This window comes from Podarcis vaucheri, assembly GCF_965113315.1.
Source record: "Podarcis vaucheri genome assembly, chromosome: 6".
Lineage (NCBI taxonomy): Eukaryota > Metazoa > Chordata > Lepidosauria > Squamata > Lacertidae > Podarcis > Podarcis vaucheri.
The window spans coordinates 69,663,511-69,683,611 of record NC_138764.1 but is presented as its reverse complement, the minus strand read 5'-3'; the positions used below and the strand labels follow the sequence as shown (position 1 = coordinate 69,683,611).

General features: G+C 45.7%; 1 long non-coding RNA gene across 2 annotated transcripts in view; it reads right to left on the bottom strand.

Moving 5' to 3' along the window:
- LOC309535439 overlaps positions 1-20,101 on the bottom strand; it is a 43,053-nt gene that overhangs the window by 12,490 nt on the left and 10,462 nt on the right. For both annotated transcript variants that reach the window (XR_014221255.1, XR_014221256.1), the window contains exon 2: positions 8,052-8,131. This is a non-coding gene — a long non-coding RNA (uncharacterized lncRNA). The remainder of the gene's footprint in view (positions 1-8,051; positions 8,132-20,101) is intronic.

Here is a 20,101-nt window from a genome sequence, read left to right as displayed (position 1 = left end):
TGCAGAGGATTGTCTTGCTTTGGGAAGGATAGGAATAAATGGACACCGAATGAAGGTAGACTCCGTGGTAAGGGAGCTCCTTGGGACTTTTTACAGCAGCTCTCTGGTCCAGTACTGTGATGTGTGTAGCTATTTCTTGACTAATTTCCTCTCTAGAAGATCATATTGGTTTGTGTAGCATTAATGACTAGGTCACATATCATCACTGCCCACCTGTCAGAGATATGGACCAGATCCTAGGCTGGTGTAGATTAAAATAGCTCCTTTGATTTCAGAGCTCAGCAAAAACTAGCTCAGCACATCACTTGCAAATGGTGCTCAATTAAGTAATTGTAATTACAATAACAACAAAAATGGTGCTCTCCCCGGCACAGTGCAATTGAAACAGAAGCTACAACTCATTGCCTTTCAGCTCCCTGTTTTATGGATTGTATATTAGCTCATTTTGAGATATTCCCTTTTGCTTCTGAGATAGTCCAAGGGGCTATGATTGGCTGGGCAGATTAAAATTTAAAAGAGACTTTGACTCTCCTATTCCAAGTAAAGGAGTCCCAAAGACTTTCTTGTTTTGTACAAGGCTAAGGTCATTTATTAATTCTTATTGCTTATTATATAAATGCACACCCTGTCTTTCCACACTAGGCTCTCAAAGCTGCTTTCCCCATGGTTTTTGCATGGGTCAGCTGATCATCCTGGATTAAGACAGGAACTTGCCTGCTTGAATTTGCAATTCTGTGTCAGTTTAACTTCACTAATTTAGAGAATTAGCATAATCAACCTGCACTGGGACTAAGAGTGACTTGTTCCATCTTCTAGGCCCAATTCAAAGTGCTGGTCCCTTTGAGTTAGCCTCTGAAGCTTCAATATGTGGGATGGGGAACAGACCTGTAGCCTTCTGGAAGCTGTTAGACGCCCAACTCCTGTCAGTCCCAGCCAGCATAGCTAGTGCCACATCTTAGAAGCCCACATTGTGCTAGGGGCCAGCGGGGCTGCAACATTTAGCCACTCTACTGGTTGGATTTATCAGCTGAAAACCCTACTGGATTATTAAAAAGGAGCACCTGATTAATTAGACAGCAGCACTTTTTAAAAAGAGATAAATGGTTTTTATAAAGAAGTACTTGGAAAAAGTGAGTGTGGCAGGTGCTATTTCGGAAGAAGCCTCTTTCCTTCTCTTCCAACATGGGACAATCCCTCTAAGATGGTGGCAGGTGTAGCAAAAATTATGCATCATCTAAAAACCAACAAAACACTTTTTCTGTCAAGACTCTGTTTTTCATTCATATGCAAATATATGCAGATGATGTATTAAATGGTTAGAAGCTATACAATGAATTGACTGAAGATTATCTTCTGTTGGAAGACAGCACTAATGCCAAGTAATGCCTTTCAGCAACACCATCTGTTGAGACACTTGTAGGCCTTTCTTCTTCTGCCTGCTCAAGTTCTTAGAAGAGTCATCCCGCTCTCTGAAACACTGAGGAAAGGACACTTTCAAGATGGCCACCATTCAGCAGCTCAGGCTAAGAGTAGCAGAGTGCACCACTACATTTGTTTATGCTCACTGCCACCAGAGGCACTGGTGTAAATAGCAGGGTGGTTTATGGACCTAGTACCACACATTCCTCCTCCTCTGTTGTCATCAAATATGCTTATGCTGGATCAGCCCTGCAGGTAAAGGAACAAGACATATCCAACCACCTCCACAGACCTGTGAGTCTGCCAGCCGCTTGCAAAAGAGGGGTCTAAGCTGCTCACTCAGATGTATGAACTACTCACTCAGAAGTCTGAGCTAGACAGACATGTAGTTCATCCTGATCAACCCTACCCAGACTTCTGTAGGTCTCACGGGCTTCTGCTTTGTTTACTGTATTTATACTCCACATTTCTGTCGATAACAACCAAAGCAACTTACCAAACAATAAAAGAACAACTTGCGGCTGAGGTCAGACACCCACATTTTCTCAGCAACGTTCTGGAACAACTGGATGAGTTTTATAGGAGGACTGGGCAGTCATTAGCCTACCCCCATCCTCTGAGTGTTGCTACCTAGCCAGTTGAAGGGTCAGTGCCTTCTGCAGCCATTGGCTCCTTCTGGGCAATATTTCCACTTCTGGAGATCTCTCTTGATACCCCAAGGTGTCTGTGGACTGGCCATCAGAGCCAGGTAGCAAAGGTGTCTCCTCAAGGCTCAGGGAAAGTGGGCTATGGTGCCCATGGATATCTGAAAGACAGCTTTTATCCCCTTAGCAATCTTACTTGGCAAAGTACAGTGGCAGGAGATTGCTGGGCATGTTCCAGCACACAATCTCAGTCTGTTTGGGGTAGGTGGGCATGATAAAGAAGTTCAACAGGACCTTCTGGTGCCCAATGCAAGCAGAGAGGGCATCCCAGATTGGGCCCCACCAGAGACCAAGGCACACAGGAGTTTTCTGGCAGACAAATTATTGGGTAAAGTATTCCCTTGAGGGAGGAGGTCTGAAAAAATATCTAAGGCACAAGAACAGCTATCTAATTTTTAGATGTTTTAAAAATTCTAACTCTGTTTTGTGAATTAAAGTGCAATCCACACACACACACACACACACACACACACATAGTGTTCAAGACAAAGGGGATGGGTAGGATTCAGCATAGGCTCCTCTTTGCCATGGGATTCCACCATTGAGGCTCCATTTTCACCTAAGTGGGCAATAAGCTACCACCAATGGTTGTCCCACCAACAGCTGCAGACAGTAGTCACCAAAAAAAGAGAATGGTGGGTGGCAGCAGAATGGTTGACAGTTTTGGATCTGCTGAATGCAAAGCCCATGGGATCCCCCTTCAGAATGGGGATGGGGGCATCTTAGACCTGAGGGCTAGATGCAGCTATCCAGGACTCTGTGTTGCCCTTGGGACTCCTCCCATGCCACACAACCTCCCATGCCACACCTCTCACCAGCCCTGCTCTGCTCTCCTCCCAAGAGCTTTGCTAGGCATGATTGCATCTGATAATGCCTTTTGCTTGCATTGATGGAGGTGAGGAGTATGTGAAGAGGCTAGCCTACTACTGCACAAACATAAAATTCACATTTATCGCTCTCTGCTCACTTTTGCTTCTGGCCTTGCCTGTGGCTTACATTTGACCCCTGAAAGTTTCCTGGAGCAGAATGTGGCCCTCAGACTGAAAAATGTTCCTCACCCCTGCTTTACGGGGCCCAGTCTTCAGGCCTGTCAACTTCAGTGGCCTGGAACAGTTGTAGCAAAAACCACCATGGCCGGGGCAAGCCAGCAGCAGGGGATCCACCACCACTGTCCTTCTGGGCCCCTTGTTAGGCTTGTTCTTCCAGCACAATTTTTATTCTGGGTTTTATTGTTGGTCATTGTTTATAGAAAGGCAGAGTGTAAATATAAATAAACCCTACTGGTGGTGTGTATCGAATAAACAGCCTCACTTCTGCATAAATATAGCTTCAGTTTCTAAAAAGTATACTTGATACTCTACCACTGAAGCATCACAGATAATTTCTCCTGCTTTAGAAAGGGTCATGTGCAAGGCCAGTGTGCCTTCCAAATCCCTCTAAAGGGCTTAATACTGGTGTAGCACAGAGTTTATGCTCTCTCCCAGGGCAGACATGAGTGTGAGCCTGCATTTAAAACTAAAATAAAGCTTTCCCCTACTATCTATCATCTGCATCTTTCCCCACTCAGCACTCTGCTCTTTTATTGTGACCAATGACTCATGGCACTCTTATCTCTTCAATACCTAACAGTCGTGGAGATCACATTGTCCATTTCTAAATAGGGGCCCAGCACAGTGACCCCCATTCTCTTCTGTTCTGCTTGAGCGACAGGTTTTTGCAGCAAGGTGCAAAAGTCGGTCCAATTTATTGCAGAGTCAAAGTTTGTGACTACCTGTAACCAGATCAAATGTACGATAAACTTTTGCTGTTAGAGGGAATATTCCCTTTAATTTGCATGTTAGTGATATGAAATTGCAAATTGTGAAATGAGTTTGTTCGTTTTTATAAAAACAATAACAACAGATGAACAATAAAGGCAAGGGAATATTTAAAAGTGGGGTAGGGGAGAAGAAAGTTTTACTAGTGAAATGGAACATCTCAGGTGCAGTATTCAATTCCTCATCTAGCATAATCCTTAAGCAGGAAAGTAGTGAATGTGTGTCAGATAGTCAGTTGTCCGCAGCTGTAGTCCAGGGTGTTGAATGCCCCCTCCCTTAGGAATGCATGTATTTATATTAATCAAAGATGAGGTGCCAGTAAAAAAACAACAACACACAGGTAAAGGACCCCTGGACAGTTAAGTTCAGTCAGAGGTGACTATGGGGTGTGGCGCTCATCTCACTACAAGCCAAGGGAGCTGCCATTTGTCCACAGACAGCTTTCCGGCTCATGTGGCCAGCATGACTAAACTGCTTCTGGCACAACAGGACACTGTGACGAGTGCCAGAGCACACAGAAATGCTATTTATCTTCCTGCCGCAGTGGTCCCTATTTATGTGCTTGCACTGGTGTGTTTTCGAACTGCTAGGTTGACAGAAGCTGGGACAGAGCAATGGGAGCTCACCACCATCGTGGGGATTCGAACCGCTGACCTTCCGATCGGCAAGTATACTTAGGCTTCTACATAAAGGTTGACAAGGTGGGCCAACAGACCTGGCAGTCTTAGTTAGGCTCACGCTCTAGAGTCCCAGTTTAAAACAACTCTCAGCTTGTCTAATATGAGGCCAATGCCACAATCCCTCCCCCCTCCTCAGTGTTAAGAGGATGAATGCGTTCAGGATCATGAAGTGTTCTATCCCTATGTTCCATTTAAAAGAACAACAAAATTCAACACACTCTAGATTTCCTAAACTAACAGAGCTGCTGTACATCGTCTGTGGTTCCCTACTATAGGGAGATGAAAATGACTCATAATCCTCATGAGATCGTTTTCAGATTCAAAACTGCAACTGCCCAATTGGATAAATTATCACAGCTCAAGCTGACGCAAATGCCTTGCTAATACCCATTTGTCAACTTAATGAAATTCAGAAACAAGTTGCATGCTCATAATGAGCACAGATGCCTTCATGATGGGATCACAACCTAGAACAAGAGGAAAGCCAAGCTCGGAACAACAGATCAGTGCTCATTTAAATGAAAATGCATTCATGACTCTTACATATAGGCCATGGGTATCATGAAGCACAGAAGGCACTGATATTATTTGGATCATGTTCAAAAGGTGGCCTACTTTTTAAATTGCAGGTGAGCAGGATTTCTTCCTTTCTCCTGCCTGAAAAATCTCATAGTTTTCAAAAATAAAGCCAGGGAACAAACACTGGTAAAAGGCTTGCTGTAATAAAGTAGCCACAAGAACCTCTGAAATATAAACATAAAGATCATTCTGCGAAATACTTACTCTGTTCTTTCACTAGACTCAATTAGCATTAATAAGGCATAACAATAGCTGTAACACTTTGATTGCATTAGAGGAGCTTGTTGTGCAAGGTATGTGAGTGCAAGAATCACTCATTTCTTGAAGACTCGTCACAGAGCTATGCAGCAATTTGATGCAATGCACCAAATAATCAAAACAGGAAAAAACCCTCATCTCACTCTACATCCAGAATTAAGACCGTATACTTTTTTTTCCTACATGCACAGGTATTTCTTCACGGAACTTGTAGACAGTTGAAATGCACCACGGCAGTGACAGTGATGGGGTCAGATGGGCTCCTTCACTCTGAACATCTTTATGTCCCTCAAGAGGAGTCTGCCTGGTGTTCTCTACTGTGCTGTCAGTCTAAGCAACTCAAAGAAGCAAATTGTTATTCCCCACACTTGGAAAGACAGAAGGTCCTGAGTGTCTGGATCTAGGATGATTTCCTGGCCAAAGGTTTGTGAATAACGTAACCCATAAGAATCATATTTATTCAGTGAACTCATATATAACCAAAACAGCACCATTCCTGCACAAGAAGAAGCTATCATCAGGATTTGGGGGGGACCCCAACATTGTAGGGGAGAATTAGGGGAGAAACCCTCCCCGTTCCCAAAAGAAAAAACTCAAAGAGGACTGAACATAGTAACTGTGGAATGCTGGTTTATGATTGGATAGAGAAGGGGATGGTAAATTGAAGAGTGTAGAGGGGAATGGAATATCCTGGCTGGAATCAGCTTGTAAATCTTCTCATTGGTTGAGTGGTGTTTTCAGGTTTCAGTATGCTTCACGTGTATTATCAAGCTGTAAGCTTTTCAACACTGCTGTAAAGCAGGGCCGGGGTATGTTTTTCAGCTGCATTGACTTATGATCAATTCTAGGGACCACATGCAAGTGCTGGATGGGGCCAGAGGCAAAAGTAGGTGGAGCAACAGGTGTGACTTTTCCCTTTGCAGAAGAGGCTACATTCCAGCTGTGCAAAAATATCTCTCTATCCCAGCAAACAAAAGGCATTTTCTCAGTTTAAGGACACTTCCCACTAGGCAAAAGCACTCAAGGAGGGCATGGAGCAGGAACACTGAGAGGTGTGGCCTGGGAAGAGACCTGAGGGCTAGACAGAGAATCCCAGATGGCCACATTTGGTCCCTGGGCCTAAGGTTTCCGACCCCTGCTATAAAAGTTTAATCAGTAGTATTATTCCCCGCACTGCAGATGACAGGACTGAGTCACAGAATGTGTAGCTTGCTTAAGGTCACCTTGTGAATCAAGGTAGAAGCAAGATTCAGACCTGAGACTTTCCGATTTAAAGTTCAGATCCCATAGCCATTCTACTCAACCAAATCTAGCAACTATTTTTTTTGCAAAACTCTTAGCAAAGTAAAACTGCATTTTGCTTCATGTCGTATCTATCCTATGAGGTAGATCATGTCCGCATGAAAGCTGAGAGAAAGCACACATGGACTGCACATCAAGATGAGAGAATTATGCTCATTCTTAGAAATTAGAACAAAAAGTAAGTTCTATATCATGGGTGTATACACACACACACACACACACACACACACAACTTTAGGGAAGAGTATTACTTTCTATACCCAGCTCCCAACTGAATTAAGTTTTTTTTTGCATCAAGAGACCCATTCTGTGCTCAGAATGCACTGCTTGCATATTATTTCCATCATGTATTGTAGTAGCAGAATCTGGAATAATATTGAATTCCAGGTGACCACGTTGTAACTTACCACAGCTTGAATATAACCACAGTGAATGTGGGTGAGCCAGTTGCTTTTATCATCCTGCCAAGTGGTGAGGAGAGTTTTATTGCATATTGTGTGTGGAATGTATGTTGAAAAGTAATCTCTATATATTCTTTCAAACAGTGGGTAGCTAAAGTTACAGTAAAAACAGGGAAACAATAGATGGATTCAGACTAGGCATTTCCACTGCTTCAGGAGGCTAAAAACGCTTAATTGCTTGAAAACATGATGGTCACAAAACCATCAGAACCTTTCAAATGACCCTGTAGGGTGATCTCACAAGTATGTAAATTGCTGCAGGAATATGCAGTATACACTTGCTTGAAATAATAATACAGTGGTACCTTGGGTTACAGATGCTTCAGGTTACAGACGCTTCAGGTTACAGACTCCGCTAACCCAGAAATAGTACCTCGGGTTAAGAACTTTGCTTCAGAATGAGAACAGAAATTGCGCGGTGGCAGCATGGCGGCAGCGGGAGGCCCCATTAGCTAAAGTGGTACTTCAGGTTAAAAACAGTTTCAGGTTAAGAACAGACCTCCAGAACAAATTAAGTTCTTAACCCGAGGTACCACTGTAAGCATGACTTGGGAGAGTACAGCAATTTACACATGTTCACAGCTGTGTGATTATACGCGTATATAGCATTTGCAGAAGTAGTTTCACTGAAAAGAAAAACCGAAGCAGCCATACAATCATAGAATTGTAGCTTGGAAGATACCACAAGGGTTATCTAGTCGAGCCCCCTGCAATGCCTAAAGTGTACCTGGCAGAGGGCTATCCATCCATCCAGCAGTCCTTTGTTACAAATCTTGGAGCCACATGTAGTAAACAATAATGGGTGGAGACATTGTGTGAATGGATGCTCACCAAAGGAAGGAATGACTCAAGTATCCAATAGGTTCAAGTTAATTTATCCATTGCTGTCTCTGTCCAATGGCTCTGTCTCCCTAGAGCAGGAAACAAAAACAATACGATACGATAATCTTTATTGTCATTGTCCCACACAGAACAACGAAATTGAAAAAATCTACATCAGACATTCAAAAACCAACAAGCTTGCTATCCGAGCTATCCTAGCCTGGTTAACCCCCTAAAAACTTGAGCAGTGCTTCAAGAGAATCATATTGTGATCACAACCTTATACTGTATGCATCTTTGTTTATTAGAATTCTATCCTTCCATTCCTTCCAAAGGAAGTATGAACACAGTGGTATTTATGGGGTTTACACCTTGACAAACTGCAGCCTGAGTTTCCTGTTCCAATTTAGCTTCTTGACGAATGTGAAAAGTTGGTCCTCAGGTCTCTGCTTGGCATCCTTTCTTGGAGTCTTTGTATGGGCAGCTGATGCATTGAGCCCTCCCCCCCATTTTAAGTCAGTGACTGCATCCTCTAAACTAATTTCCCACCAGCCAGCAAAGCTGGTTGGCAAGAGCTGCCTAGAGGAGGCCTCCTGCTGCTTGGGCCTGGCAAAAGCCTGCTCATTAGCACAGATGGGGGTTCTCATCTTTTAGGCTAATAGGAGCTTAATGGACTGGTTTTATTATCTGCCTGCTCCGGGCAAAAGCTTCACTGCCCACAGTGCTCTGAAGTTGTTGGGGATTTATTTTATTTTAATTTTTGACTGCCAGAATGTGTTACTGGCTGAAGGGTGACCCCGGACCAGCACTGAGATAAACAAAGGAGGACTCTTAACTCTTGTGTCACTTCTCTGCTGTTTAATCATGACCCTGGTTCTTATTTCATTTCTATATTTGCAGTCGTTTTTCCTGGCAGCCTTAACTGGTCACCCCTCCTGCACTCATTTATTCAGAGAGAGAATTCCTTCCAGAGTGTTTATTTATGGACAGTGCAAGGAGTTTTGCACTTTGCAGGGGAGCTACCCTAGAGGGAGCGAATCTTCACTGGCTGGCATATTATGCATTCATAGTTACCTGAGCAATATAAATGCAGAGTGAATGAGAAGCCATAATTGGGTGGCATTGTGTTCCTGGCCCTCTGGTGACATCATGCTGATTCAAAAAAAAGAAAAAAAAGGAGAAAAAAAGAAAGAAAAGAAAAGAAAAGAAAAGAAAAAACAAACCTCTAGCATGTGGAAGAGGTCACATCGTATGCATCACCATCACCTGCATTTTTGGCAATAAAAGGCACAGTTGCATTATTGGGGTGCTTTCACCTCACCGTGTCACCATTCCTAAATAGAAATGTTGAATATGAACTAAAGCAGAAGACAAAATTACAATCAACACAAGGTTAGAATGATGCTGGGGCTCCAGGAGCCCTAAAATCTATTTCATTCCGAATATTTAAAAATAAGAGTGAGGATTCACTTAAGGGATAGAGCTTCCCTGCTTTCCTCCTACAGTATGCCCTCTGAAATTGGCTTGGGGAGGAGTCAGGAGATCCCTCCAGCACATGGGGGAGGAGAGGGGAGGTTGTTCCTTCTGGCAAGCTGGAATGCTTGTGCAGATGGAGAAGTTGGAAGAGCACAATTGTTTTCTGCTGGCCTCTGTTTGGCCATTGTGTGAACAGAATCCTGAACTAGATGGGCCACTGGCCTGATACAGAAGGCTGTTCTTATGTTCCTATGTCCTTATCATGTTGAATTTAATCAAAGAGCTCTTTTGCTGCACTCTTTAGACCTTCCTCTAATTTCCTTTAATTGATTGCAACTTTCTTCCCCGTGCCCTCTCTCTTACATATAACAAACTCGGACATTCTCACAAGATGCAGCAAATGATGCTTACACTGGCTCCCCATGACATTATAAGGACCCTTTGGAGTTTTTTACTATTAACAGCAGCTTTGCAATCAGCTAAAAGCAGGTCTATCACTGTGGTTCCACACAGCACTTAATGTGGTGTTAAATTCTTCATTACACTCTGTCAGGGAACTGACATCGGAGGAAAGGGAAGTGGTAGGGCTCCCAGAGACTGGGAGAGAGTCAACAGCCAAAGCAGGGACCAGCAGGGGGAGCGCGGGGTCTCTGGAGGAGGATCTCAGTAATGCTGAGAGAGACGCAGCAGCCCAGGCAGGAAGCAGCAGGGGAGAGAAAGGGGTGAGAGACACTTCGAGCGAAAATAGCGGGGAGGTGTCAGAAGCAACTGCAGGGAGACCTATGCTTCGCCGGAAGCTGTCACGTCGTGAGTCCAGGAGACGCGTTTCCGTTAAGGAACTTCTTTGCTGGAAGCGCTTCCGCAGACAGCCACTGTCGGACTCTACAAGTGACTAGAGCAGACATGTCTGAGGAGCTCTGTCACACACAGAGGTTTGTGGGGTCGCACAAACTCTGAAGGGGCACTATTTTAAGCACAAGCAGCTAATCATCCCCTGATAGCAGTCCGACAGTCTCTGTACGCTGCCTGTGCAGGAGAAAGCATCATGAGCGACCCAGCAGGAGCCGGAGCCGCAGGGGGTGGAGCTGGTCCAAGCTTGGAAGACAGATACCGAGCATTGGAGGTCCAACTTGCGCTGCAGACGGCGAGGCTCGAGGAGAGGAGGGCTCAAGATGCAGACAAGAAGGGGAGAACCACTCAGTTCCCCAGAAAGGTACCAGGATTAGTGCAGAAGTTTGGGGGGGACCCCAAGGATTACCATGCCTTTAGGACTGAAATGCAATATGCCCTGAATGTGCAGTTTGATGAGTTCCCTGATGAGGAATCCCGAGTTGCTTTCGTAATTGGGCATCTTGAGAAGGGGGCGCGAGATTGGGTTCGACCCCTGATGGCAACGCACAACGATATCCTGAAGGACACTATGAAATTCTTTCGTGCAATGGATATCATGTTTTCCAGCGATATTGAGGAAGGGGTGGTGCGCAGACAGCTAATGGCTTGCAAGCAGGGAAGCAGATCTGTCCGTGAGTACTGGACTGAATTTACCATGCTGATTCACAGATTGGGGTGGGATTTATCGGCAGCACCCATTCAGATGCTATTTGAAGAAGGTCTTTCTTCAGCTGTGAAAGACGAGCTGGCCAGGAGCCCCAGGGCGGTGTCTATGGATCAGCTGACCAAATCTGCGCTGACCATTGGAGCGCGCCAGGAGGCAAGAGCCTTGGAGAGGCGGGAAGGGAGAGGGGAACGTTGGAAGGAGTTACGCATTCCAGACATTCCTGAGCCAGCTTTCCCGCCGGCAGAGCCGATGGAAATCGGAACAGCCCGCGCGCGCGCAGTTTCAAAGCCCAGTGAGGGGGCGAAGAAGGAGGGAAAGGGAGCCCGGAAATGCTATCTCTGCCAACAGCCAGGCCACTTTGCCAGAGTCTGCCCCCAGAGGAAGGAATGGCAAGGGATGGTGGGAACTGTTGAGGGGGAAGAGCAGGGAGAAACGGAGCAGGTAAAAGCCAACGCCTGGTTGCCAGCAGGGCACTGCAGCCAGGCCAAAGAGCAGTGAAAGTGCCCCTTCCCCAAGTGCCAGTGCCAGAAGCTCCTCGACCTGCTCTAGTGATTGAAGTGTCGCTAGAGTTGCAAAATGGACACCCCCTAAAAATAAAGGCGCTGTTGGACTCAGGCAGCTCCTGCAATTTCATGAGCAAGGAGTTTGCTGCTGAACACCAGATACAGACTATCCCCTTAAGCAACCCCCTGCAGGTGACCACGATCGATGGCAGGGAACTGTTGGGAGGAGGCGTCAGCTTGCAGACCATCCCAATGATAATGAGGGTGGCAAGGCACACAGAACTGATAGCGTTTAATGTGGCCACCTTGGGAGGCGCTCCCATTATTTTGGGAATGAGCTGGCTAGCCCTACATGATCCGCTGGTGGGCTGGCATCAAAGAGTGGTTTCCTTCGGTTCCGCACATTGCTTAGAACACTGCAGGGGGGAAAAGGGGTCAGCAGGGGCCCAAGCCACCTTAGCAGGGACGGAAGTGATGGAGAAGGGGAAGGTGCCATCACAGTATGCTGATCTCAGCGACGTGTTCAGCGAGAAGGAAGCTGACCAACTACCCCCGCATAGGCCCTTTGATTGCCAGATCAATTTACTCCCTGGAGCACAGCTTCCTGTAGGCAGGTTGTATGCCATGTCAGACAGGGAGATGCAGGAGTTGCGAGCGTTCATTGACAAGAACCTGAAGAGAGGCTTCATCAGAGAGTCCAAGGCAGCGGGGGGTAGCCCAGTGTTTTTTGTGGATAAAAAAAACACGGACAAGCCGAGGCTGGTATGTGACTTTCGGGCCCTAAATGCAGTGACAGAGCCGGTGGCTTTTCCTATGCCCAGGATTGATGATATTTTGACCAGGGTGCGAAAAGGAAAGATTTTTACAAAGCTGGACCTAAGGGGGGCGTACAACCTGATACGTATAAGGAAAGGGGATGAATGGAAGACCACCATGTTCACCCCTTTGGGGGCATTTGAATATCTCGTTATGCCTTTTGGATTACAAGCAGGCTCCGCGTGTTTTCAAGCCTTTATGAACCATGTACTGGGGCCTTTGCTCTACAAGAATTGCGTGGCCTTCTTAGATGACGTGTTGGTGTATTCGGAGAATGAGGAGCAACATGTGAGAGACGTCAGAGAAGTGTTGAGCAGGCTGCAAGCCAACAGACTGTGGGTGAAACTGGAGAAGTGTCAGTTTCATACCAAGGAGGTGGAATTCCTGGGGTACCGCTTGTCAGACAAGGGGTTGGCCATGGACCCCGGCAAGGTTCAAGCGGTGCTGGAATGGAAAACACCCAAGACTAAGAAGGATGTGCAGAGGTTCCTAGGGTTTGGAAACTTTTATCGTAAGTTCATCCGAAACTTCGCTCACCTGACGGCGCCCATCACGGACTGTCTCAGCAGCAAAAAGAAGTTTGTTTGGACGGGGGAGGCGGAGCGAGCGTTTGAGGAACTGAAAAGGGCCTTCGCCTCTGACGAACAACTTCTACATGTGGATTTACAAAAAAAGCTGAGGGTCGAAACAGACGCTTCTGACAGAGCCATAGGGGCGGTGCTTCTTCTGCAGCCGGGGAAGGAGGGGTCCGAGTGGCGACCGTGTGCCTTCTTTTCGCGAAAGCTGAACAAATCTGAGAGAAACTACACGGTGTACGACCGGGAACTTCTTGCGATTTATGAGGCCTTCCGGAGATGGAGGCACCTACTAATTGGTGCACAACAGAAGGTGCAAGTGCGCACGGACCATAAGAATCTAGAGTATTGGAGAACTGCGCGAGTGCTCAACCAACGGCAGTTGAGATGGGCCCAGGAGTTCTCCAAATTTAACTTTGAGATTTGTTACGTACCAGGTCCGGAGAACGTTAGGGCGGACGCTCTCTCACGCAAACCTGAATATTTGGAGGGAGAGGGTGCACCCGAAGAGACCCATGTCATTCCCGAGGACCGCTGGGTGTGTGGGGCGGCATTGGTGGGGCTAAGGGAACTGATAGAGGGAACGGTGCAGGATGAATATGCCCAGGACAAACTCAGGGGTCTCAGGAGGGAGGGAGACAAACTCGGGGGTTTTGAGGAGAGAAACGGGGCGTTGTACTACAAGGGAGCGTTATACGTACCTGAAGGGGAATTGAGGGAAAAGGTACTCAAGCAACTGCACGATAGCCCCACAGCAGGGCATTTTGGGCAACACAAAACTATGTGGCTGGTTACCAGGGAATTCTGGTGGCCCAAGGTCAGGGAAGATGTGCGGGAGTATGTGAGAGGGTGTGACCGATGTCAACGAGCCAAGGGGGAGAGGCGGGCACCGGCAGGTTTATTAGAACCACTACCCACGCCGGAAAGACCATGGGAGGCAGTGGCAATAGATTTTATGACTGATCTGCCCAGGTCCAAAGGGAAGACAGCCATTATGGTTGTGGTAGACCTGTTAACCAAGATGGCCCACTTTATAGCCTGCTCACATGCGGTCACAGCAGAAGAAACCGCTAAATTGTTTGTGGAAAATGTGTTTAGATTGCATGGTGCCCCCTTGAGGGTGGTTTCGGACCGAGGGAAACAATTTACTTCCAGGTTCTGGAGGAAGCTCATGAGCTTATTGCATGTAGAGGTGAATTTTTCCACTGCCCGCCATCCAGAAACCAACGGGCAGGCGGAAAGAGCTAATGGTGTCCTCCAGCAATATTTGAGGTGTTATGTGAATGACAGAGAGAATGATTGGGTGGAGAAGCTGGCGTTGGCAGAATTTGCCTATAACAATGCAGAGAACGTGTCCACGGGAATGAGCCCTTTTTTGGCCAATCACGGGTGTCATCCCCGAGCCTTCCCAGGGGGGGAGGGGGAGAACTGGAGCGTTCCAGCCGCAGAACAGTTCGTTGAAGAAATGGAAGCGATCCATCGCCAGCTCCAACTTAATTTAAACAGGGCGAAGGAGGAATATAAGAGGCAGGCAGACAAAACCAGAAGGGAAGGAGAAAGCATTAGGGTGGGGGACCAGGTGTGGTTGTCCACCCAAGGGTTACCATTTAAAGGAGGTTGTAAGAAGTTAAGGCCCAAAAGGCTGGGCCCATTTGAAGTCACGCAACAGGTCAACCCAGTGGCTTTCAGACTCCGGTTACCGAACCACATGAAGTTGCACCCAGTGTTCCACAGATCATTGCTGTCACCGTATATAGGGGACAGAGAGGGGAGGGTCAATAGGGGACCAGCTATGGAGGAAAAAGAACACAGCTACCATGTAGCGGAGATTCTCGATTCCAGGTGGAGGGGAGAGCAAGTAGAGTATTTGGTAATGTGGGAAGGGGAGCCGGAGTCGGAAAACACCTGGGTCAGGGCAGAGGATGTAGATGACGAGGTTTTGATTGAAACTTTTCATCAGAGATTCCCTCGGAAACCCCAGCCAGTGGCGAGGTTCCGGAGGGAATACTTCGCCACCACCGACGAAGAAGAAGAGTTGGAGGGGTTCGCTGATTCCGAGGTGGAGGAGGATTCAGCGAGTCGGAACGAAGACCGATGGAGGGAAATGTTCGAGACGTCTGAAGATGAAGAGGATTCTTTTAGGGGTTTCAGCTCCTCACCGCCCAGAGGAGAGAGTAGGGGCGGGGGAGAGGGGGGCCCTGGAGGGGAGGTGGATGTCAGGGAACTGACATCGGAGGAAAGGGAAGTGGTAGGGCTCCCAGAGACTGGGAGAGAGTCAACAGCCAAAGCAGGGACCAGCAGGGGGAGCGCGGGGTCTCTGGAGGAGGATCTCAGTAATGCTGAGAGAGACGCAGCAGCCCAGGCAGGAAGCAGCAGGGGAGAGAAAGGGGTGAGAGACACTTCGAGCGAAAATAGCGGGGAGGTGTCAGAAGCAACTGCAGGGAGACCTATGCTTCGCCGGAAGCTGTCACGTCGTGAGTCCAGGAGACGCGTTTCCGTTAAGGAACTTCTTTGCTGGAAGCGCTTCCGCAGACAGCCACTGTCGGACTCTACAAGTGACTAGAGCAGACATGTCTGAGGAGCTCTGTCACACACAGAGGTTTGTGGGGTCGCACAAACTCTGAAGGGGCACTATTTTAAGCACAAGCAGCTAATCATCCCCTGATACACTCCTGCAATGCCCATCCTCATATCAAGGGCAAAAAATCAACAGCATGTTAGAGTGCCAGCCACAACAGTACCAAACCCCCTAAACTGTCAACATTATTTTTAAATGTTTTGTTCATTAATATACTATTGGGTCAATACTCCAAAAACATACCGAAAATTTAAAAAGGCAAATGCATTCTCTTGCTATGTAATGACAGTGATGTGAACAGTTCATACACTTTATAGGTACACTTGCAAAAATGTAGTGCAAATGCCCTTTTTAAAAAAAAACACGCTGACTTATTTAGCACTAAACATTTCCTACAGATTCCTTCCTATTTAATCCCACAAATCCACATTTCTTGTTCTGCCATTGAGGATGGAGAAGAATCAGTGGACAGAAGATGAGATTCCTCCTCCTCAAGCTCAGAAATATTGCCTGCAAAATACCCAAGGAATTTACATGGGTAGATAATGACCAAAATCCAGCCCACAGCTAAGCAGGCTTAAGCATATTAACTCCTTTTTTGGTTAGAGGCCAATGTCTTTCACGTGTGCTCCTCCAGACATATTTTTCCATTGGGGGGTGGGGGTGGAGGAATGCCAATGTGGAATGGACATTTTCCATCCTCTCTCGGCCCCGAAGCAAGAAACCAAGTATTTCTGATGGTGGGAGTTTGAGTCCCATCAAAATATCATAGGATAAATTATTTTACATGTGCAAAACTTAACACAGGATCTGTTCAGAACTGAGTCTAACCAAGCAAATGTTGTTTCCTTTTGGTTGCATGAGCAAACTGTGCTTGCTGATTCAGTGATTAGAAGCCACCTGCAGCCTCACACATAAGTTTCTTCCCTTTACCCACTTCCTGTTACATATTACCCCAGCTCCTAACTTTCATTAGATCAGCACTAATTTGAGATCTTTGGCCCAGCAGTTGTTTTCTTTTTTCTTCCCTTGAAATAGAAACTAGTGTTGAGCCAATTCCTCAACGTGAATTGATGAATTCTTTCTCCCTGTCTAAACAGCACAGATATTTCCTTTTTATATATACCGTATTTTTTGCTCTATAAGATTCACATTTTCACTCCTAAAAAGTAGGGGGGAATGTGTGTGCATCTTATGGAGCGAATGCAGGCTGCGCAGCTATCCCAGAAGCCAGAACAGCAAGAGGGATTGCTGCTTTCACTGCGCAGCGATCCTTCTTGCTTTTCTGGCTTCTGAAATTCAGAATATTTTTTTTTCTTGTTTTCCTCCTCCAAAAACTAGGTGCGTCTTGTGGTCTGGTGTGTCTTATAGAGCGAAAAATACGGTAACTGCTAGGGGCTGCTAAAACCAGGGTGTAAGAGGAGTATGGCTGTAGGATGAAGGGAAACCCCAGTACACTAACAGATCATTTTATTTGAAGTACTACCACAACTTAAGTTTCATGGTTCGCAGCAGTAGAAATAACAGCACCAATTTGTCTTGCCCACGCTTCTCACAGGATTGTTTTGGCAAATACAAGTTTCACTGCCCCTCCACCAAGGCAACCTCTCTTTTAGGTAGCATGTGTTGATCACAAGTCTGCAATGTTCCCTGTTCTGACTAATTGCCCTACTTCTCACAAATGCTTTTCAATGAAACTGCAAAAGTAAAAAGCAACATGAGTGTGTTGTCTCCTTGAAATTACGGCCAAGATCTGCTTCTCCCAAGGGTCGTTTTCTGGTTGTTTACACAGCAAATTAAAATGACAATAATTACGTAGACATATTGGGTGAGTATGTCTCATCACGAGTGATGGTCACTTGATTGGACAATGCCAGTGACATGACGATCCCTCAGTCAAGTTCTGAAAGCAGCCTCAATACCAACAGGAGTGAGGTCCGGACCATTTACTTCCTGTGAATTTGGGTTTCTAAGCAATGGTGGCACAATTTGGAGAAGTGTGACTAAATAGATACAGGGATCCGTTGATTTCTCAGAATAATCTTCTTTAGCAATCACTTGTAGCTGAGTAAGATTGTCTTCCATGAACACGGCCTTAACAGTGTGTCCATAGGTGACTGTGGAGGCCAATTCTGGATCCACACACCCTTTCACAGTGGGGACATAGGTTTCCAGGCGGGAGTTGATCATGGTGAGTGTTTGCCAAACGTGCCTTCCTCTTAGCAAGTTTCTCCCTTTTGTCCTAAGTTTGAGCATCTTCAAAGTCCATGACACCTTTGGTAAAGGCTGTTCTCCAATTGGAGCGCTCACAGGTCAGTGTTTCCCAGTTGTCAGTATTTACATTTTTTTAGATTTGCCTTGAGAGAGTCTTTAAACTTTTTGTTGACCACCAGCTTTATGCTTTCCATTTTTAAATTTGGAATGGAGTAGTTGCTTTGGAAGTACTTGGATAATCAGGTATCCAAACAACATGAACAGTCCAACAAAGTTGATGTTGACAAATCATTGCTTTGATACTGATGATTTTTGCTTCTTCCAGTACACTGACATTAGTTTGCCTATATTTCCAAGTGATATGTACAATTTTTTGGAGACACCAAGGTGTTGTAGATGGCGTTTATAAGTATTCCATGTTTCAGAAGCCTACAGTAAGGTTGGTAGTACAATAGCTTTGTAAACAAGCATTTTGGTTTCCCTGTGAATGTACCGGTCCTCAAACACTCTACGCTTCAATCAAGATAAAGCTGCACTCGTAGAGCTCAGGCAATGCTAGATTTCAGCATCAGTGTCAGCCCTTGTGGAAAGAGAACTGCCCAGGTAGAAGTGATCAACATTTTCCAACACCATTGAGTTGGATTTGTGGTGCTGCAGAGGGGTTGTTTTGTGCATGTTGGTGCAGCACTTTTGGTTTTTGTGATGTTGAGCGATAGGCCAAGCTTTTTGTAAGCTTCTGCAAATATATTTAGGGTAGCTTAGAGGTAATCCTCTGAGTGCACGCACACTACGTTGTCATAAGCATACTGAAGCTCTGTGATGGAAGTTATGGTAACTTACTCTTTGCTTTCTGCCTACTCAAATTAAAGAGCTTTCCATCTGTTCGATATATGATTTCTACATCAGTGGGGAGTTTCCCGTCAACAATGTGTAGGATCATGGCAATGAAGATAATAAATAGAGTTGGGGTGATAACATAACCCTGTTTAACACCTGATCCCACTGTGAATGGTTTACTTTAGAGCCATTGTTATCTGTGATTGTTGCTGTCATATCACGGAGGAGCCAAACGATGCTCACAAATTTATCTGGGCAGCCAATTTTCAGAAGGACAGTCCACAGGGCATTGCAATTTACAGTGTCGAAGGCCTTAGTCAGGTCAATAAACGCCGTATACAGAGGTTGGTTTTGAGCTCTGCATTTTTCTTGAAGCTGTTGAGCAGTGAAAATCATGTCCACTGTTCCCCTAGAAGGTCAAAAACTGTTTTGGGATTCAGGAAGGGTAGCCTCGGATATAGTTAGGAGACAGTTTGCTAAGATCCTTGCAAGAATTTTGCTAGCTGCAGCTAATAAAGAGATGCCTTGATAGTTTCCGTAATCCGTTCCATCTCCTTCTTTTAAAAAGGTTAATGATTTTGGCATTCCTATAGTCGGCAGGGATCTTTTTTCTCTCCCAAAATTTTTCGATGAGCTTGTGAAGTTGTTGTGTAAGTTCAGTTCTGCCCACTTTGAAGACTTCAGCAGGTATCCCATCAGGTCCACTGACTTTGTTGTTTTTCATTTGGTTACTAGTTGTACACAACTCTCCCAGATTTGGAGATACTGCAAGCTCGTCTCTAATTTGTCTTTGCGCTATTTATGAAAGGACCTCAGCAGCTATGGGGGAGTTGCAGTTAAAGAAATGCTGGTAATGTTATTTCCAGTGCAATGCAATAGCTTCTTTATCTTTTAGAAGCGTGGTACCATCTGTTGAGCATAGGGATCATATGCCATGATTTATTGGCCCATAGATGGTCTTTGTGGCTTTAAAGAAACTCTGTGCATCATGAGTGTTGGCTAAGTGCTGGATCTCTTGATTTTTTTTTTCCACCAGGTGTTCTTTACTTCTCTGGTTCTTCTTTAAACCTCAGCCTTAGTGTTGGCATAGTGTTTTTTCCCCTAGTGGTGCAGTTTCTATCTCTTTGCCAGGTCTGAAAGGCCTTCCTTTTCTTGTCAATAATGCGTTCAATCTCACTATCATTCTCATCAAACTAGTCCTGGTGATTCTTGGTCTGGTATCCAATAGTTCACAGGCTACAATAATGGATGTTTTTAGCTTGGTCTAGTGTTCCTCAATGTTATCAGGGAACTCCAAAAGCAGATGGTCCTTAAGAGTCATTTGGAAGCAATCCCGCTCAATAGGATCTTGAAGGGCTTGAGGGTTCATTTTGCACCTTGGTTTCCTTCCTTGAAGCCTTTGTTGAGTTATAATCTTGATAGCCATCATGGAATGTATTAATCAGTGATCTGTCCAGCATTGGCACTTGCCATATCTCTGGTAAGGAGCACTTTGCAGCAAT